The sequence below is a fragment of the Cavia porcellus genome, unplaced genomic scaffold, assembly GCF_034190915.1.
Source record: "Cavia porcellus strain 051 isolate PalLab524CR breed Dunkin Hartley unplaced genomic scaffold, mCavPor4.1 scaffold_3, whole genome shotgun sequence".
NCBI lineage: Eukaryota > Metazoa > Chordata > Mammalia > Rodentia > Caviidae > Cavia > Cavia porcellus.
The window spans coordinates 113,251,404-113,271,339 of NW_026947486.1; the positions used below are offsets into that span (position 1 = coordinate 113,251,404).

Consider the following 19,936-nt stretch of genomic DNA (forward strand, 5'->3'; position numbering starts at 1 on the left):
AAAGCTATCTGCACTCTAATCCCGGAAACTGTGAATGTGATCTTATTTGGCAAAGGGATTTAGCAGATTGGAACCAGTTACAAACTTTGAGGTAAATAGCTGTCTTAGATCATACAAGTAGGCCATAAATGAAATCACGAGTATCTTTATGACAGCTAAGCATGGGGGTAATTTGACAGCAGAAGAGGAATAAAGAAATGTGACTAGGAAAGCAATACACTAGAGGTTTACAATGCAGGCTAAACAATTCAGGCAAACTGCTAGAACCTCAAAAAATGCCAGGATATAGATTCTGCCCTAGAATTGTACACAGAAGCTGGCCCCGCCAGTACCTTGCTTTTAGCCCAGTGAAATGCGTTTCAGACTTCTGGAGTCCAGAACTGTAATATGCTAAATTTGTGTTGTGTTCAGCACTTACATCCATTATGTCAGCCTTGGGAAACTAGCAGAGTGGCGTTCAGCTCACGCTGGCCATTTCCATTGACACTCCGTGTGAAGGCTGACATTTCATTGCCACCTGCAGCTAGTCACAGAAAAGTTGATAAGTATGTAGGCCTCTGATTGCTGCGTCAATAATCTGCCCAAAGGTAAGGAGTAAAGAAAGGCAGCTTCAGCACATAAATACTTCCGGGCAGCTAGATCTATCCACAGTGGAGTGTGCTTGGTTGTCTGTTGTTATACTTTGAGTTAGAAGCTGGAAAACAAGGCATCCTTTATCTTTCAGATACTGTGGAAATAATTTTGTTAAAGACACTCAAAATTGGACTTCATAGAATGGTTATTAACAATAATCAGTTATGCAAATAATTGCAAAAAGTAAAATACAATGTGTTCAGTTCTGTGGCTTTTATGAGGATTACTACCTCTGCATAATATGTAACTGACTGACTGACCTGACAATTCAATGCAATTCAATACTAATCATGGTGCCATATATATGTATACAATAAGCAATGTATATCTACATGATAATGAATATATGTATGTAATTTACTATGTATATCTATGAAATAATGAATATATATGGAATTTACAATGCACATCTATGAATAATGAACATTATTTAACTATACCATAATCCTACTCAAGGAAATATTATTAACCTCATTCTAGAAAATAAAATTAAAACTCAGAAAACTTCCCCAAGTATCTCAAAACCTAAGGAACACTCAAAGGTAAGACTCCAACCCTATCTTTTACTTACAAAAAGCAAAAGAGAAAAGTTAAGAGGCTGCTGAAAGCATTTCTACTCATGAAAAAACAGGATGAACAAAAATAGTCCTGCTTATTGATCAAAATTAACATTATAATACCAATATATACTTTATTCCTTATTGTCCAAGCTCAAGATTACTTTATCTGAGGGTCAGTGGAATGTGCTGGAGAGAGAAGGGAATACAGAATAAATTCTACTGGGCTCGAGACAAGATCATCCTCTTTTCAGTTCTGTGACTATATTATATTCAAAAAGGAGCTTCATTTCCTAGGCTTTAGTTTTCACAGAATATGTAATATTCAGGGATAATCAATCTCATTTTACAGATGAAGAAATCAACTCAAGCTATTTTTCAAACTTTATACAGTTAAGAACTGTAAGAATCATTATATTAAAGCAGATTTTTCTGTAAATTGACACAAATTAGGTAAATTTATTGTACAACATATTACATTCTGGTATTTGTATTCATTGTGGAATGACTAAGGCAAGCTAGTCAACACACCCATTACCTCACGTGTTTAAAACTTGAGAGTCAAGAACATCTAGAATCTGTTCTCTTAGATGTTTGACTTTCAGTTCAATTGTGCAATACTCTGATATGAACTATATCACCATGTTGTAAAACAGGTCTCTTGAACTTTTCCCTTCTAATTGAGTTTTGTACACTTTGAACATTTTCCAGTTTCCTACACACCCTGAAAACCATTATTATACTCTGTTTCTTTACCTTCATTATTTCAGACACTTTATGTATGTACAGTTATGTGGTATTTGTCTCTCAATTCCTAGATTACTTTCTTGTCTTCCAGATTCAATCCTTGTTGTCACAACTAACCTTCTTTTTGAAGGTTAAATAATATTTCATTGCATATATGTACAAAATTTTCTTCACGTATTTATCTGTTGATGGGATTTAGGTCATTTCCATAATTCTAATAATAAAAATAATGCTATAATGAACATGGCAATGTAGATGTCTCAACATGCAGACTTTATTTCCTTTGGATATATCCAGGAGTGTGATTACTGGATTATATGGTAATTTTACTTTTAATTTTGTAAGGAGCTAACCTTAGTACTTTCCCCCTAATGTCTGTATTACTTTCTGTTCCACCAACAATGTGCAAAGAATCCCTTTTCTCCACATTATCACTAACCCTCATTGTATCTTGGTTTTCTTTATTAATAGTCATTTTAACAAGTGTGAGGAGATAGCTCATTGTGGTTTTAATCGACCCTTCCATGGTGGTTAGCAGTGCTGAGCATTGTTTCTATACCTACTGACCATGCATCTGTCTTGTTTTGAAGAACGTTTATTCAAGTCTTCTGCTCATTTTTCATGAGTGTATTTCTTCCCTTAATATTGAATGTGTTTTATATATTTTATATGTCCTTAAAATGCACCCTTATCAGATATAGTTTGCAAATATTTTATCCCATTTCATAGTCTGTCTCTTCACTCTATTGTTTCCTTTGCTTTGCATACTTTTTTTAAAGCTTAATTTAGTTCCATATGTCTATTTTTACCCTTAATATTTCTGCTTTTGGGTTCTTGCCAAAAATGTTTTTGCCCAGATCATTTGCAGAGATTTTTCCCCATGTGCTTCAAGTAGTTTTAATGTTCCATCTTATGTTTAAGTTTTTTGAGGTACTTGTGTTTGTTTTTCACATTGTGTGAGTAAAGGGTCCAATTTCATTCTTTAGCATATGGGTATTTCAGCACAGTTTATTGAAAACCTGGTACTTTCCAAACTGTGGTTTCAGTACACTGCCAAAGATTTGCTGAGCATAAATATGTGGGTTGATTTCTGAGCTCACCATTTGGTTTCATTGGTCTATATGTCTCATTATGTGCCAGTGCCATGGTTTTGATGCTCATAGCTGTGTAATATATTTAGTATGATCTCTCCAGTTTGTCCTTTTTGTTCAAGATTGTTTTGTCTGTTTGTGGGTCTTTTATAGTGTCATAAATTTGAGGGTTTTTTAAAATTTCTGTTAAAAACGTCATTGGAATTTGACAGATATTACACTGAATCTGTAGATAACTTTCAGTACAATGGTTATTTTACAAACATTAATTTCTTAGATCTTTAAACATTGTACATCTTTCCATTTTTTTGTATCTTCCATTTGTTTTATCAATGTTTTGTTGTTTTTACTATACAAACTTAGTAAAAGCAACATTCCTTCATCCACTTAAGAAACAAATAACATTAGCTGCTCATTTCAAATCAGCTTTTATGAATATAAAGAAAAATACACATTATGGTACTGTATGACTCTTAAAGTCTGATGAGAACAGGCACACAGTGAAAATGTGTGGGCCATTATAAAGATTATAACAAGTGATATGGCCATACTGCTTTTGAGAAGAGTCATATAGAATAGTAAAAGATAAGAAGTTTGCCAGCCGAAACTAGTGGATTTTCTGATGTAGATTGTATTTACCTTGAATCCAATACCTCAACCTACTCACCTGTACTTACCTATATCCTTTAGTGTTGTGCCTTTTGATTTTATGTTTTAAAAAATGGTCCCCATCAAAGTTTTGTATGGCCACCAGGATATTCTCACAACCCTATATTTTTTTTGAAAAAATAGCTACATTTTTGTAGCATACATTTGGCTCACTGTAAATCCTGCTCTTTATATCTTGTTTGGGGAATAGAGATACCAGCTGGGTATATTTTAAAGCGATATCACATTTTAAAGTAAGCAGCAAAGATGATTTCTGACATCAAAGCAGACCGTGACACACATATTCAAAGAGTTCATTCCAAGAGTGAGCTGACTCACCCTCAGTAGAAAAGACCATTGAGACTCCAGAATGCCAGAGCTATTTTCTACTAAATGAGATGCAATATATAAAGGTATCTGGACAAGTTAAAGAGAGAACCAGCTATTTCCATTTTTACATAAACAATACAGTTCTCTGCTGTAGGAATCTTGTCATCAGATCCAAGGCGATGAATATAGCAACTAATATGCTTTTTTGAATGGTTTAATGCATCATTCCAGTGGATGCCTTCTCTCACTGTAATAAGATTATCCCACTTTCAGATGGTACATATGCTCTGAAATTTCTTCCATACATCTCTGAGTTATAAAAGCATTCTGCTTCTTGTATAACTGATTTAATTGAAAAGCAGCAATATTTATGTTCCATAGTAACAAAAACCTCAAGGATTAGAGCAAAGCAACACCGATGTGTTCACTTCATTGTTCAACCTAATTCTCAAAAATGAAATCAGATTTTGCTAAAAACTTTCCTTTTCCATAACTGAACCTTTTAACGGGTTATATTTGACTTTAGAACATATGCCATCTGAACTGAACATTGATTGTCTCTTTTAATCTTAGACCAACTGGCAAGCTGTGAAAGCCACTCCTCTGTTTCTCCACTTGAACTGAGAAGGAAATTAATTCTCTCTCTCTTTTTAATTTGGTGCTAAGTAAAATTATCTTGCTCTTTGTTACATCTTTCTTAGAAGCAAAAGTGAATAGGCCAACAACACAATGTGAAGTTTACCATTTGGGAGAAAAATGATCTCTGCCCTAATTATAAAATTAGAAAAGCAAAAAATTGCAGGCCTAGCCAAGCTAATTACAATATGCATATTTTTCATCCCCTGCACCACAGGAAAGCAGTGTTTGCTATCACGTTGCATAGGCTTCACTAAAGAATACGCCTTAGGAGACTAGACTGGCAAGTGCGTGTGGCAGCAGTTGAGCAAGCCCTGGGGAAAGCGCGTGCTCTTTGGAACTAGCTGCCTTGAACCAGCCATTTTTTGTCTTCTGCTTTATGGTATCAATTTTGGTGCCTGCAGCAAACCCACGAAAGCTGCAGCTTTTTAAGAAATCACTAAATGTGTGAAGCAGATACCTTGCCTCATCCCTTTGCTTCTCCTTCTGTGTGAATGGAGGAAAAAGAGTGAAGACGAAGTGGTGAGATGAGCGTTAGACATCCAGCAGATAACCCACATATTCGGTCCTTGAATAACATGACATTCACTGTTTTATCACTGTATTAGACTGCAATTGTTCCTTGAATGGGCTGATTCTCAGATTTCACTTTTTAAGTTGCATTGATCACACGAAGTTACTTTCTAGACAGATACAGATATGTAAATCTAAGTGGAAAGGCAAAAATCAAATAAGTACAATGTGGTATCTCATGGAGGGAACTATTTACTTGGAAATTTCCCAGAAAATGAAATGTTGTTGACAGACCTTATGATAGACAGTGGAATGGAATGAAAGAGGAAGCAATGAAGCACGGAGGGAGGGAACAGGGAGGAAGGGAGGAAGAAAATCTGATGTTTCAGTTGCAGCTAAGTGCTCTGGTGAAAAATCAAGCAGGAAAGAGAGTAGGAAAGAAAGCTGTAAGTTTGTAATTTTGAGTTAGCCGGAAGGCTCACTCTGAAAGAGACATTTCAATAAAAATTGGAAGGGAAACAGGGAACGTGCCACGTGGCTATCTGATGGGAATGTGGTCCAGACCTAGTAATTGGAAAATGCAAAGTCCTTAAGGCAGAGAAAGCGAGGAAGCCACTGGCTGGAGCTCAGCATGCAAGAATAGCAGATGAGGTGAGAGTGGTGAGGAAAGGCGGCCAGGGAGGCGGGCGGCCAGGGAGGCGGGCGGCCGTGCATGCTCCTCCACGCGCTTTCCAACAGAGGTATGGAAGCTGCTATCAAACAGGAAATGTCCTTTCAGTCATATTTTTAAAAATAGAAAGAGAAACAGGTGAAATTATATTTTTATTCTAATATATGTGACATTTCAACATGTAAGCATTATAAGACACTCTTAGTAAACTCTTTTACCTGTTTTTATATTAAGGCTTTAATAGCCACTATTTACTTGACTCTTACAGCACATGTCACATGGAACTGTGGCTACATTATTAGACAGTGAGAGTCTATTCCAATGAAGAAAAGAGTGAAGAAGGGAAATATAAGGAAAACACAACTAACGTACCATTAGCACATTCCTGTCACATATACTACTGTCCGTTCTATTCCAACAATGGCATCCTTTTTGAATGCTTATCTAGAGGCAGTTTTCGAAAAATATTTTCATCTTGTGATTATAGCAGTCATTCTGTACTCAAACAATACAGACGTGAAAGGTGGAAAGGGGACTTCTACTCTACTCAGGTGCATGTTATAGATGGCACAGGGGGCAGGCTATGTGCTTCTTCCTGTGGTGTGACATTTTAACATGCTCTTTGGGTGTGGCTCTTTTCAATTCCGGTTTTCTGAAGTGGGATTTGAAAGGGCGCAGAGTCTGTGAAGTGAGATTTGAAATGGGGCTGAAAGTACTTGAATGAGTTTGTACAAACTACCATTCTACATAACTCAAAATGCGTGTGAACCAAGTATTTCTGTAGCCTAACCTGTTTGTTTTGCTTCTGCACATCTAATGCAAAGCAGGTTGGAACAGCTCAGCCGTCAGGAGAGGTGAAGGGATGCTCATGCGAGTCGTATGTGGAAGCTGGAGGTGCACAAGACAGTCAGAATAGCAAGCATAAAGCGCTACTGGCAACATAATAGTCCTGAATCTACTGCTAACAACCAAGTGTTCGGGGATGATATAACTCTTGTTCTCAGGCAGGCCTGTTGTAAGTTTTCTTCTATGCCTTCAAACTTCCACACCCACTCTCCCATCTTCAGTGTTAGAATCACTAGAATTTCGGTTCTCCAGAGACAGAGATTTTCTATTTTATTCTCTGCTTTATCACCATAGCCTATGATAATTCCTTTCACATAGTTGGTGCTCAAAATATATGTTGGCCCAATAGAAAATGCAAAAAACATTAGATTTGAAGAGCACTATTTTCCCACAGCCTAACTTGCAAAAGTACCCATGTTGGTGTCATTTTTATCTCTCCTGATTACAGTGGGGGGCATGTCCCTGCATCTCTGAGGTGACCTTTCCATGGTGAGTCTGGGTTCCATCCCCCTCTTGGGCTTCCCAAGGCCTTTACTCCTCAGTCTCCTTACTCTATGGCATTAACATCCTTCAACTGAAAGAAAAGTCCTCTCATGATGGGACACTTCTTCCCACATTCCACGCCCTGTTCTCCTTCTCCCTCAGAATACCTATCTGTAATTCTTCCCTCATCTTTCATGAGTCCTCTCTGAATTGCCTTTGGCCCATACTAGTGACATCTTGGTTACCACAAATCATGAGTGACAACCATGCTGGGTAACCAAGGGGACACTTCTGTGTGCTTATCTCACGTAGCCTCTCAAAAATACTTGCCAATAGTGAAAGGTACTCCTGGTTTTCCTTTTATCTCAGTCACTCATCCCATCTCACCTTTGCTGGCTCTCCTCCTGCAGGTTGCCCGGCTGAGGCAACAACTCAGACACCATATTGTTTCTCTCCCCACCATGTTTAATACACTGGCCAGCTAGTTTGCTATGTACATATTGATTGTGTCTCTGTCCCCTTCCCCACCAGTTCTCTGGCTCAAGTCATTACCATCCTCATCTGACTTCCTGACATGTCTCTCACATTCCGTTTTGGGCCCTAAAGTCTACTCTTCATTAGTATCCACAATGCTTCATCTAAAACCTAAGTGCAATCGATTGCTATTCCTCATGGCTTTCAATGGCTCCCCATTATAAAGAGGATTGGATTCAAACTCTTTACCATGATTCTTTCCTATCCACTCACTCACACCTCCCCACACTCTCTTCTTGTCCACTGGACTCCAACCACACATCATATTCCTGCTACTTCTCTAAATACCTGATATTTTACTTGCCTTCGAGTCTTTTTGGCACTAATGCTTCTTCTTGGAAGCATTTGCTTCATCTTGCTGGCTTCTCTCCTGGAACTCAGCATAAACATTGCATCTGCAGAGAGGCCTTCCCCGAGGATTCTAACTTCCTGACCTCCAACCCTCTTTCTGGAGTTAAGCCGCACTGCCTGTTTGTTAACTCCACAGCTCTTACAGAAAGTTGAAGGGATTGCATTTTTAAAAATTCTATCTCCCCACTTGACTGTAAGTTCTCTAGGTCTGTATCTCACCTTCCTTACTGCTGTAAGGAACCAGATACTGCTCAGTATCTGGTTGATTCTGTCGTAAGTGCTCAATAAATGTTTGAATGAATGAATGAATGAGTGGAGACACATGGTGCCTTGAAGATGATGAGGGAAAAGGGACAAATGGAAATGGGTTTTGTGTTCCAATTTAAATAATTAAAAGTAGGGGCTGGGGATTTAGCTCAGCGGCATAAGCACCTGCCTTGCAAGCAGGCGGTCATGAGTTCAATCCCGGTTACCGATAAAAAGTTAAAAAAAAAAAATAATTAAAAGTAGTTGATATTTTACCCTGAGACATGTTTTCATGTTTGTACTATAACTCAGAAAATGCTGGAACCTATGGATAGGGAGAAAAACAGATGTGAGTTGCTAGTAACAATGCCCAGACCAACGAGTGACCTTACCCTGCAGGCTCTCTATCTGCCACAAGCCCTGATTCACAAACTGGCCAGTCACGGCTTGAAGGCATTGCAAACTCATTGGTACTTCAGATCCTCACCAGCCATAAGATGAGCTGTCTTACCACAGGCCCAAAGACAAGGAGGCCAAGCAACCATGAACTGAAACCATCAGTGGAACCAAACCTATCTTCTTTATAAACTGTTTGTCTCAGTAATTTTGTCACAACCACTAAAAATACTACCAAACACTGTAAAAGCAGAGTTGACAATTTGTGACAGAACTCATATGGCCAGAATATCTAAAATAATTACTCTATGGCTCTTTGCAGAGTATAAGCCCTTACTCTAGTCTGCAGGTTATCTTAAGACATTGTGAACTAGTTCTCAAAGTAACCATTTCATAAATTAAAATGGATGTTCATCTAATTTCTGCCTTTTCATAAAACCAGAATAGGGAGACTTCCAGGAGAACATGGTGGATAGATAACAGCAGCTACAGAGGCTCTCTGAGATACCCAGCTTAGAATCCAGGAATGGTGCAGTGCAAGAAGTCCTAAGCAAAGGGAGATATACCCTGCTGACCCAGGAACAAACTAAGCTGAGAGAAACCAACTGGAAATGCAATCCCAGAATTATAACAGGAACAGATAAAATCTCAGCGGAGAAGCTGGAACCTGCACCACTGGAAGCCACGATTTGAATTTCCTGCTGTCATTACTGAATCCAAATCAGCACAGCAGGGAGAGAGAAGCGTGAAAGCTCTGATAGCAGGAAATGGCAAATGGAGTTCAGAGCAGGACTGGCGGGGAGCCTTGCATCAATCTGCGGTGAGTAAGAGGAATGGGGACCCTTCCATAGCATAGGAGGCTCCAGCAAAGGACATGCTGGGACCAGTCAGACTAGCCAGAACAGGACGCTGCAGTGACATTAGTCGCATATTCCCCTCTCAAGAAGGATTGGTGCAGAGCACTTGGCCTGGGTGACGCCACTGACTAAGACCCAGTAGACCAGCTCAAACCAGGTCCCAGCACCTGGTGGTACACCGCAGCAGGGAAGCCTTTGGTAGGTTGACCTGGAAGGGCGGGCCCAGCAGAGGCTGCCCAGGTCTGTGTCTCCCTAGTGCACAGCAGTGGGCGGGAACACCTAGCTGACGGATTCAAACAAACTGTAACCAACAAAGAAAAAAACTGGGCCTCCTATATACGCTTGTATGGAAGGAACAAAAGTATGGGAAGAGGGAGCAAAAAGAAAGGGTCCTCGGTCCCCAGTCCTGTGAACACTGATCCAGGAAAGGTAAATTCAAAGGAGGACAGAAAACATGTAATATCAGACACGGCACCAATAGACATAAAGCGATATCTCTGGAGCCTCATAGATGAGTTCAAAAGTGAAGCATTTAACAAAATAAAGCAAGATATAAGTAGAATAGTTAGAGAAATGCTAAGCACTGCCCAAGAAAAAACAGATGATGGAATGGAGGAACAGAAAAAAGGGGAGAATTGTTTGATGGACAAAATAGAGAAAACATAGAATACATGAAGCAGGTTCAAAGAGATTATCAGGAAACTAAAAACTCTATCAAAAGCTGGCATAACAGCTTGAAAGAAACTAAGGATAGATTATCTGAACTGGAGGGCAGATTTGTAATGTGGAAGCATCAAATGAAAAACTTCTTAAAAATAACAAGAAAACAAACAGCAATAATACAAAGGCTTGAAGATGATAAGAGGATCTATAACTTAAGAATTAAGAACATAAAAGAAGTAGGGACACAAACAAATGAACTACAAAAGCTATTCACAGAAATAATCCTGGACAATTTTCTTAATTTAGCAAAAGGTAAAGATACTCAGATGTATGAGGCATACAAGGAACCCAGCCACCTATAACCCAAACAGAGTTACACTCAGGCTTATAATAATCAAAATTCCAGAAATACAATATAAGAACAGAATATTAAAAGCCGTCAGAGACAAGAGACAGATCACTTACAAGGGAACTCCCATCAGAATTACAGCAGACTTCTCGGCACAAACCATCAAATCATGAAGAGCGTGGGGGGAAATAATTCAAGCTTTGAAAGATAATAACCTCCAGCCAAGATTGATATATGCTGCACAACTATCCCTAGAAATTGATGGAAAGACAAGGTGCTTCCAGGATAAAGAGGAACTAGGGGGATTTGCAACCACCAATTCAACTCTACAGAGAATACTGCAGGTTATTCTAAAAAAGGAAAATACCAAGACTTCAGAAACAGTGGCAGAGAGGCCACAATGAATGGAGCAGAAAGCAAAATGAAGAAGACAAACTGACAACTAACAACAGAAAAAGAGCTCAACAGAAATGAGGCAGAGAAGATCGGATGGTAGGAACAGCTATTTTGGAGAAAACAAGACATCATAATAGCTAGTGCTGATTTAGTATCATCTTGCTTTTAAGTCCCATCAAGCTTTTATTCTTCTGTTTCCATCGGTCTTAACAGGTTGTATCTTATTTTATTATATGTGATAATATAAGCAAAAACTTTTATAGACAAGGAGATTATACAGAAATCATTGTTCATTTTCTGATAGTTGGTTCTAAATACTTTAATACTGTCATTCTCTTGAATGATTTTACATTGTCTTCATATGTTTGAAGCTAGAGTATACAAAGTTATAGTCAAAGAAGGAAAGAGACACTATGGTAACTACTTTTATGTCAGGATATCTTGTGGTGAAACACTATTTTGCTTAAATGGTTATGTTTTGACCTGCGCTGTTTTGTTGTTATGCCCTCTTTTATCTCAATCTCCTTTTTTTAATTATTTACTTTTCTATTTTTATCTTTTGAATTAAGGGAAAATAAATTAAAAATAGCAGGATATATTACAGTAACCCACTTTGATTTCCTATTAACTTGATTTGAAACCCTGTATTGCTCTCACCATCTTGCTTTGACTGATTTTCCTCTATTCTGCTTTGCTTGATAGTACCAAGTTCGAAAGTACAGGCAACAACTGTGAAGACAATAAGATTCATTATGACACCCATTCTAGTTGACTATTATCTTCTTTTAAAGTCCTGTAATGTCTCCACTGTTTTGGTTTTATTCTTTACTGTTTTGTTCAATTTTATTATAACTGATGATATAGGCAATTCTTTTTAAGATAGCAAGAGGCGTTATGGTAACCATTGTTGATCACATTGTATTTTGTTTTTACAGTATGTATTATGTCCATCCTTTTGATTTGACTGACTCAGTTATGTCACATTTGGTCTTATTCTCTTCAAAAAAATAATAAGAACTGTGGGAGCAATAAAACCCAAAATGTGTAATTGTCATTATACAAAAGAGAGGAAAAGAAAGTGCTCTAAAGGTTATAACTGCATGTATATTTAAATGTATTAGATAGATAACCATATTACTGACTTTTGTTGGATCATTGAACAGAACTGTTTGCGGTCTCAGTGTTTGAAAGTCTACTTTATATGCTTTAATTTTATAACTTGAACAATTTTTTCGAAGATAACAATATGTAATCTATTAACTAGTGATTTCCTACTATTTTTTTTTTTTTGAAATTCTGCATAACTTGTACCCTTTTTTTTTCTTTTTTTCCTTAAATAAAATTTTAAAAAATCAGAATGGGGAAAAATGACAGTATCCTTGTCATGGTTGCAGCAAACAAGCAGTGGGGATTTAGAAGAGATTTAGTTACCATGGACTTCTCAACACTTCTGCCACCAGGTGATTGCAGGTGTCCCTAGACCTCAGTTATCAACACATCTGTTAACTTTTCCGGACACAGCATCAGAGTAAAAGGCAGGTGACTTCTCCATTTCACCTGTTACTTCACTTTAGTAGTAGTAATAATTCCAATTTGCTTGAACTCTGGAATCTCAGGTAACAAATTTGAGGCTGTATCCTCAGCCGATACTACTAAGCACCAGACCCCAGCAAGAGAGCATGAAGTAAATGGTACTCTAATTCCTCACAGTGACTCTGATTGTTTAGTGCTAGATATGTAGAGATGTTTTTGATTACTAGCTGGGGCCCTCTTCCATCTGGAGGTCAAGAAACCACTATTTCACTAAGCAATTATATTTTGAAACAAAAACACCATACTGTTCTCTTGAAAGAAATTTTTCTTTGTTAGTATCCTAGAGTCTGCCCTTCTTTTTAAACGGGCAGGGAAAGTATCATATCAATCAGAACTTTTGGCATGGAAATTTTATCAGGATCCCTCAGCAGTAGGAGTTTAGGGTAAGTAATCAGCTATAAAAGTTACCGGGAGCAATTTTAACAAATGTTATTATGAAAAACTCACTGAATCTGAACGTGCAGCTTTGAACATTTGGAGTTGTAGTATGAATCATGGTTGCCTTTTCCCCTGGAGATAGGGATCTCTGTCAGAGACAGTAGATCTCTGTCACTGTTTTCAAAGTTAGTGTAACTCCCTGTGATTGTGATGGTTACAGGGCCATCATTATCTGGCTGAGGTTCTTACAGCTGACTGTACAAGAAGTAATGTGTCTCCCTAAAAGTGTTACTATAAAAGAAAGCTAATTGATTGGCAATGTGGAGAGTGGGGCATTTTTTTCCTGAGTGAAGGAACATGCAGTGATGTCTAAACTCAGTGGCAGTTGGGGTGCTTCACATTGGCTTACACTCCATGTAAGGAATTAATATACTCAGTTGGAGAGACAGAGATCATAAACAGAGAAACATTCAAGAGCTTATCCACAATCTCTTTAATCACCAATTCAGGTCAAACCGCCTCTGTTTTCTACGTGTAATGTAATAATCAGTTTAAGAAACAGAAATAACATGGTGTTCTCTGAAAGGATGTTGAGGCTTCGCATGGAGTGTTTATATTCCAGTCACAATTAAAGAACCTGTCTGAGCAAAAAATGCATAACCCATAAAAACGATGCCATGTGTGTATGTCATAGGTATTGATCATTCTTGTTAGTGGCCCAGATTACAAACTCCTGTCCAGGGTACAAGGAGATCCCACCTCTTGAGTCTTGGAAGGAGGCAGAGTCACTGCTCCCTTAGAAAATTTGAAAATGTCAGGCACTCACTTTGCCAGCCTCACTGGCTGCAGGAGCGTAAGCATCAGATCTAAGAGCACTTTCATGGTTTCCCTGGTAATAAGAATTGGTTAAGGTTATCCTTCAGTTACGCAGTCTCTCCTGGATACTGACTGACTCAGAGATTAGACTGGGGAATGTTTAGCTTAATGAATGCCCAAGTAATCCTTATGTCAATGAAACCTGGTAATCAAATATGGCCCTAGATGATACAGGCAGTACTTTACCTTGGGTGCGCATTAGCTGTAGATGTACAGTTTATGAAACCTAGGATTCCTAGGATTATTAGATCACCTCACCCTCATCTCTGAGGTGTGTGTGTGTGTGTGTGTGTGTGTGTGTGTGTGATGACAGGTTATTCCACTGCATGGAAAAGCTTCAAAGGCCACACGTTTAGGCCAAGACTTCATACAGGGGCAGGCGTGGAATAGCAGGGACAGTGGTGCTAGTGAGAGGATCTCTCATCCAGTGGCCCATCATCAGTGGTTCCAACTATAGCATTCAATAAAGTAGTATCCTTAGTCCATTTTCAGTCTGCACAGTCCTGGGACTGATATTCTCAAATTCACTGTGATCATGTAAGCTAGCCAACACTCACATTCAATGCTTTCTCTATGAAAATCAGCCAGAAGTGGTTTCAGTTGTTTGCAAGTAAGGAGAAAAAATTATACTAAACAGAGAACCTGACTTGGAAGTAATGAGACCTAAATTTGAATCCCATGGGACCTCTCTAACTCTATTTCTTTATCTATAAAATGGGAACATCACTCCATTTTCTAAGGCTGTTGTGTTCATGTGTTGTTGGTAGCTTCCAAAATCTCCCTCTGAGAAGGACTCAGGGGTAACAGCAGAGAAAGGGAATAAGGCACATCTCTTGGCATTATATTTACCAACACAATACGTTGACCTTGATCCCTGCATTTACATGCCTTTACCTTAAGAGGTGCTTTACAAAGATTGGTACCTAAAGCCTCCCCTGGGAACTGCCAATAGAAAACCCTTAGTACACTCATTAGAGGGTATTTTCCCCTTCAATCCCTTAATATTCAGTGTGAAAATCTATTTAAGGAGTTCAAACCTAGAAAAATAGGATTCCAGAGCTTGGAGTAAACTATCCTTCCTTAGTTACCTGGACTGCTGAATAAATAATTTTCATTTATAAAAATTCCAGGACATTTAAACAACAAAAATAAAACATATCATATATTGTGATCTAATAATGTTTCACTGTGACATCACTTCCTATTTGTAGACCTTATTCATGTTATTAAGAATTTAATAGTGGTCAATATTTCCCAGCCAGAAAGCTTATTTTGTGGCATAATCCAGTGTTAAATTCCACTAGTAATTTACCACCATTAGTTGGCTACTGTTGACAAAAAGGAAATGAAAATTTGAGAATTCTTAAGTCTGGTATCTGCCAGATGGGTAGGATGCAGACAAAGCATTTCTATTATAATGAGGAGCTGTTTGTAACTCTCCTCCTTCTTGTCCCATCACTTCATAAGATCTCAGCGACCACCCTCTCCTCAAAAGCATTTAAGCCATTGTAACCACCTAAAATTCAATCACCTGTACTTCTAACCCTAACCCTAACTCTAACCCTAACTCTATGCCAGTGCATACTTCTGGACACAATCTTAGGGATTTTTCCTCTTTTGATGATTGTTTTATGAAAATAAGATCAAATCAAACACACTCTTCAGCCTTTTGTTATTATCACTTAATAAATACTAGTAGAAATACCTCCCAATGTTTTTCCTATTGACTACATAATATTGTATAACTCAGATAAATTTTACTTACCCATTCTATCTATAAGTTGCACATTTTTCCTCCACCACTCTACATTACGAAAAAATTCATTATAAGCAGTTAGAGCCTACAAATGTGGGAGTTTATTTTAAAAATGAAAAGGGATTTGTTCAATACATGATGCTTTACAGTGCAAGTAACAGAATTCTGGCCAACAATGGTTTAAACTAGAAAGATGTGTTTTAGTCACAAAAAAAAATCTAGTCGAAAGTAGAGCCAGGCTTTGAGTGCTCAAAGTTATAGTCCACAAACCAAATTCCTTGTATTCATCCCTGTTGCCTTTGGTCACAAGATATTTCCTGTGGCTCCAAACATTTATGCATAAGGTTTGAAGCACAACAGGAGGGAAGAGGGCAAACAACTCCTTTGTACATCGCTGTCTTAAACATGAAGACTCTACTAACTGCGTGGAAGCTTTCTCCTACTTCTAGGAGACCAAAAAATGCCACATACATCTCTCTGTAGACCAGTCAGTGGTCAATCAGAATGAGATTCTGTAACTGGTTTAGACTGCATACACTACTCCTTAGACAAGACTGATATTCCATCAGCAAAGGAAAAAACCATGGAGGAGATAACAAAGAGTGTTTCTCTCATAACAAGACACTGGAATTAGCAGGTTACCACACAGAGGCTTAGGAGAATCCTTAGCCTGTGTACATCTAAAAATGCATTTGACTCCACTATACCAAAAAGATGGATAGCAGTGTTTGAACACAGTATGTTCTATAGGAATAACCAAACATTTAAAAGGCATCTATTTAAATATGAGTTACTAATAGATAGCTTTACATAGTTATTAAATAACTGGAAGACAGTAACTGTAAGACACCTCAGTAGGTATGAAAAGAATGAGAAATGATCTCTACATTACACAACTTCAATATAGCGCCTCTGGAAGAGACACAATAGATCCAGCCATGATTCTCAACTCTGGCTGTGCAAAAGAATCACAAAATACAAAAAAAGAATCATTTGGAAAAGCTGTAAAATGCTGACTCCACAACCAGTTGCTAAACTGATAAAAATCTGAACTCTATAGGAAAGCGAGGCCACAAGTTCTGGCTCCAGGACCAGCCTAACCTGCAGCTAAAATGAGAGAACTATGGGGAGAAAGAAAACCAAGAAGCAAAGCATGCCCTTGTTTTCACCTGCTTCCCCTTGGCCCATCTCTCCTGGAGCAGTGCCCACACACAGTCAAGAAGTCACACTCCCGGCAAGATGGCAATATATGTCCGCTTTCTGTTTCCCAGCCTCCCCAACACCCTTCAGTGAAATGACCTACCTGCTGACCGAGTCCTGCTTCTTGTGCTGTCACAGCAACTGACCTGAATCATACACTCACACAGCTTGCTGTGTCTTTCTTCGGGGACTCTTCTGAAGACTTTAACTAACTGCGTGACCAGGTGTGGGGCTAGCTAGTGAGGGAAGGGGTTATGGAACTTGACCTGCAGCATTTACAGAACGCACGTCCTCTGTCCAGATAGACCTGTCCTCTGCTGCTCTGCTCCTTGCTCCCACGCCCGCCTCTGCCAGCAGGCCTCATCTGAAACCTAGCTTATGTTTAACTCTGACTCTCCATCAGCTCAGAGTCAGGTCTCCCACTTGCCTCTCTTCGGCTGTGCAATTCTCCAACGCCTGAGCATAACGTTCTGTGCTCAGACAGCTTTGAAATCCTTTTTTCCTGTTTTTCTACTCTTGTATTTGAATCATCTACCTTACATCAGCAACAAAAAGAGATGAAGAGAAAACATGAAGCCTGTGTCACAACTTCTTGTAATGATTTAATCTAACAGGAATATGGAGGTTCATTACATACAGCATTGCTATTTATGTATAAGTTTTTACATGATATATATTATAGAACATGCTTTTATACATATTTATAAACAAATACAATACAGAATTTTATATCATATACAACATGCTCTATATGTAGTATTTATTATGTATGATAACATAGCGTACAATATAGTTATATAAATAATTACCAAGTGTGATCAAAGTATGTGATATTCAAATTACTTAATTTAATTTTTAATTGATTACAGCAAAAGACACATCATCATCAGTCACCCTCAAAATACTCCCTTTTGCTTCTGGCACACTTAGGCTTCATTCTTGGCACTTTCTGAAGCAGATCTGGAAGTTTTCTTGCAGGAGTGTCTGTCGTTGCATGGTCATGGCTGGCTCAACGTCTTGAATTGGTTCAAAATCTTTACCATTCATGCTCCTTTTGATTTGGGGGAAAACTCAGAATTTGCATGGTGCCATATCAAGTAAATAAGCTAGATGAGATCACACCATAATGTTTTTATTTACAGAAATTGCCACAAGCATTTGATCAATGAGGGTTGATCAAACACTACAGAGAAGGTTTACATTGAATGATGCATTGCCATTAATCTCCCTCAAAATATTCAGAGTATTCTTGCCTGCTTTAGATGTTTTTATCCCACCATTCTTGGCAATAAATCTTTTAATGTAATAAGTATTTGTTTAATTTAAATGTTCACTGTACATTCTAATCATCCCTTGTGTAGTAGAGATGATAGAATATTGTATGTGAATGTATATGGAAATATATAAATATGTATTAGATGTATGTATATATACAAATATATAAGTATATAAATATATAATAAACATTTAAATCACATCAAATGTAAAATCTGTTATGAAATTACAGTGTTGTCTTTGTTCGCAAACACTTTTGTTTGTAGATAATTTGGTTTGCAAACAGAGGTACTTGATAAAATTTTTTTGTGTTTTCATACCACAGTGATATATGTGCACTCATGTTTACAGCAGCACAATATGTAATATGCAAATCTTGGAAACAACCAAAATGCCTACTGACCACAGAGTGGATAAAAAAGATGCAGTACTTTTATGTGATGGAGTACTATTCAGCTGTAAAGGATGATCACATCAAGGCTTTTATAGGTAAATGGATGTGACCTGCCATCATACCACAAGTGGAATAAATCAGACTCACATGTATAAATACTGTACTGTCTCCCTAATATAAGAAACTGAAAGAGTAAATAAGATCCAAAATGTTCAATAAATATTGTGGAAAAGTAAGAAACTTCTCAAAGGGGAAAAATAAATAGGGAAAAGGAGAAAAGAAGGAAGGGAAAAGAAAAAATATATAAATTTATATATATGTATGTATATACACAAAAGACAGCTAAGATGATTTTACTACAAATTCTATTAGTTGTTGGAACAGAACAGTTAATATTCATATGATTAGATTAATTTTGCATGTCTATATCTGATAATTTAAGCAACTCTTTTGAAGATAACTATGCAAAACAACAACCATTGTTAAATTCCTGGGGGTTTTGTTGTTGTTTTGATTTTTTTGCTGCCAGGGGTCAAACTCATGACCTCACGCTTGCCAGACAGGTGCTTACACCACTGAGCTAAATCCCCGGGGCTTCTCTTGTTTTGAAAGCCTATACTGTTATTGTTTTGGTGTTTTGTTATTGTTGTTTATGTCTTTTGCTTCCTGTTTTTTTTTGGCTGGATTTTTTTGTTTTATTTTTTCCTCTTTAAAATTAAAAAAAAAATTGTGTTCACATACTCTGCGTCAGGTGACAAATATAAATGCAGCCATCTTGTCTAGAATCGTGGAACGAATTAAATTTGTGAACTAATGTACAACAGTATACAATTATAATAATGTATAGATATATTAATACAAGAAAAAATGCATTAACACTATAATCATCATAAATAATACAAATAATTCATAATATTATATAATTAATATAAAGTATAAAATATAGTGGATACATACTTATATAATGACTATATAGTAATAAGTATACTGCATATATACTATTTCATATATGATATACTGTATTGTTTTTTTTATTTAAAGAGAAAAACAACACTAAATGAAGCAAGACAGTAAAAGGCTAGAAGCAACACAGAATTTCAAGAGAAAAAACATACAGTAAGAGTTCACCAGTTAATAGACCACACATTGTCATCTTACAAACAGCTGTCCAGATTACAAAATTAAAGCATACAAAGTGGAGATTAATACAGTGAGATTGCAGTCAGTTCTGATATACTGTATTGTTAATAACATACAATGTGTTTATATTACAATTGCTATACAATTATATAGTAAGTGTAGTATAGTAACTACATGTAATGTACTTAATTATATAATTATGTAAATTAATTATATGACTATGTAATTAATGCACATACATTTTCATAGTAACACAGGCTTCAAGAATTAAACGTGACAAACAGGTAACCTACTGTGTGCAGCAAATCTGGTGCCCTCACACCTCTGCTCATGAGCCCAGCCTGCAGGGTCCCATTGACTTCCTGTACCCAGAATGCC

General features: G+C 37.5%; 1 long non-coding RNA gene across 1 annotated transcript in view; it reads right to left on the reverse strand.

Moving 5' to 3' along the window:
* The window catches only part of LOC134475385 (uncharacterized), a 40,970-nt gene extending 23,932 nt beyond the window's left edge, over positions 1–17,038 (reverse strand). The window contains exon 1 of the long non-coding RNA XR_010046485.1: positions 16,853–17,038. This is a non-coding gene — a long non-coding RNA (uncharacterized LOC134475385). The remainder of the gene's footprint in view (positions 1–16,852) is intronic.
* Positions 17,039–19,936: the final 2,898 nt, after the last annotated feature.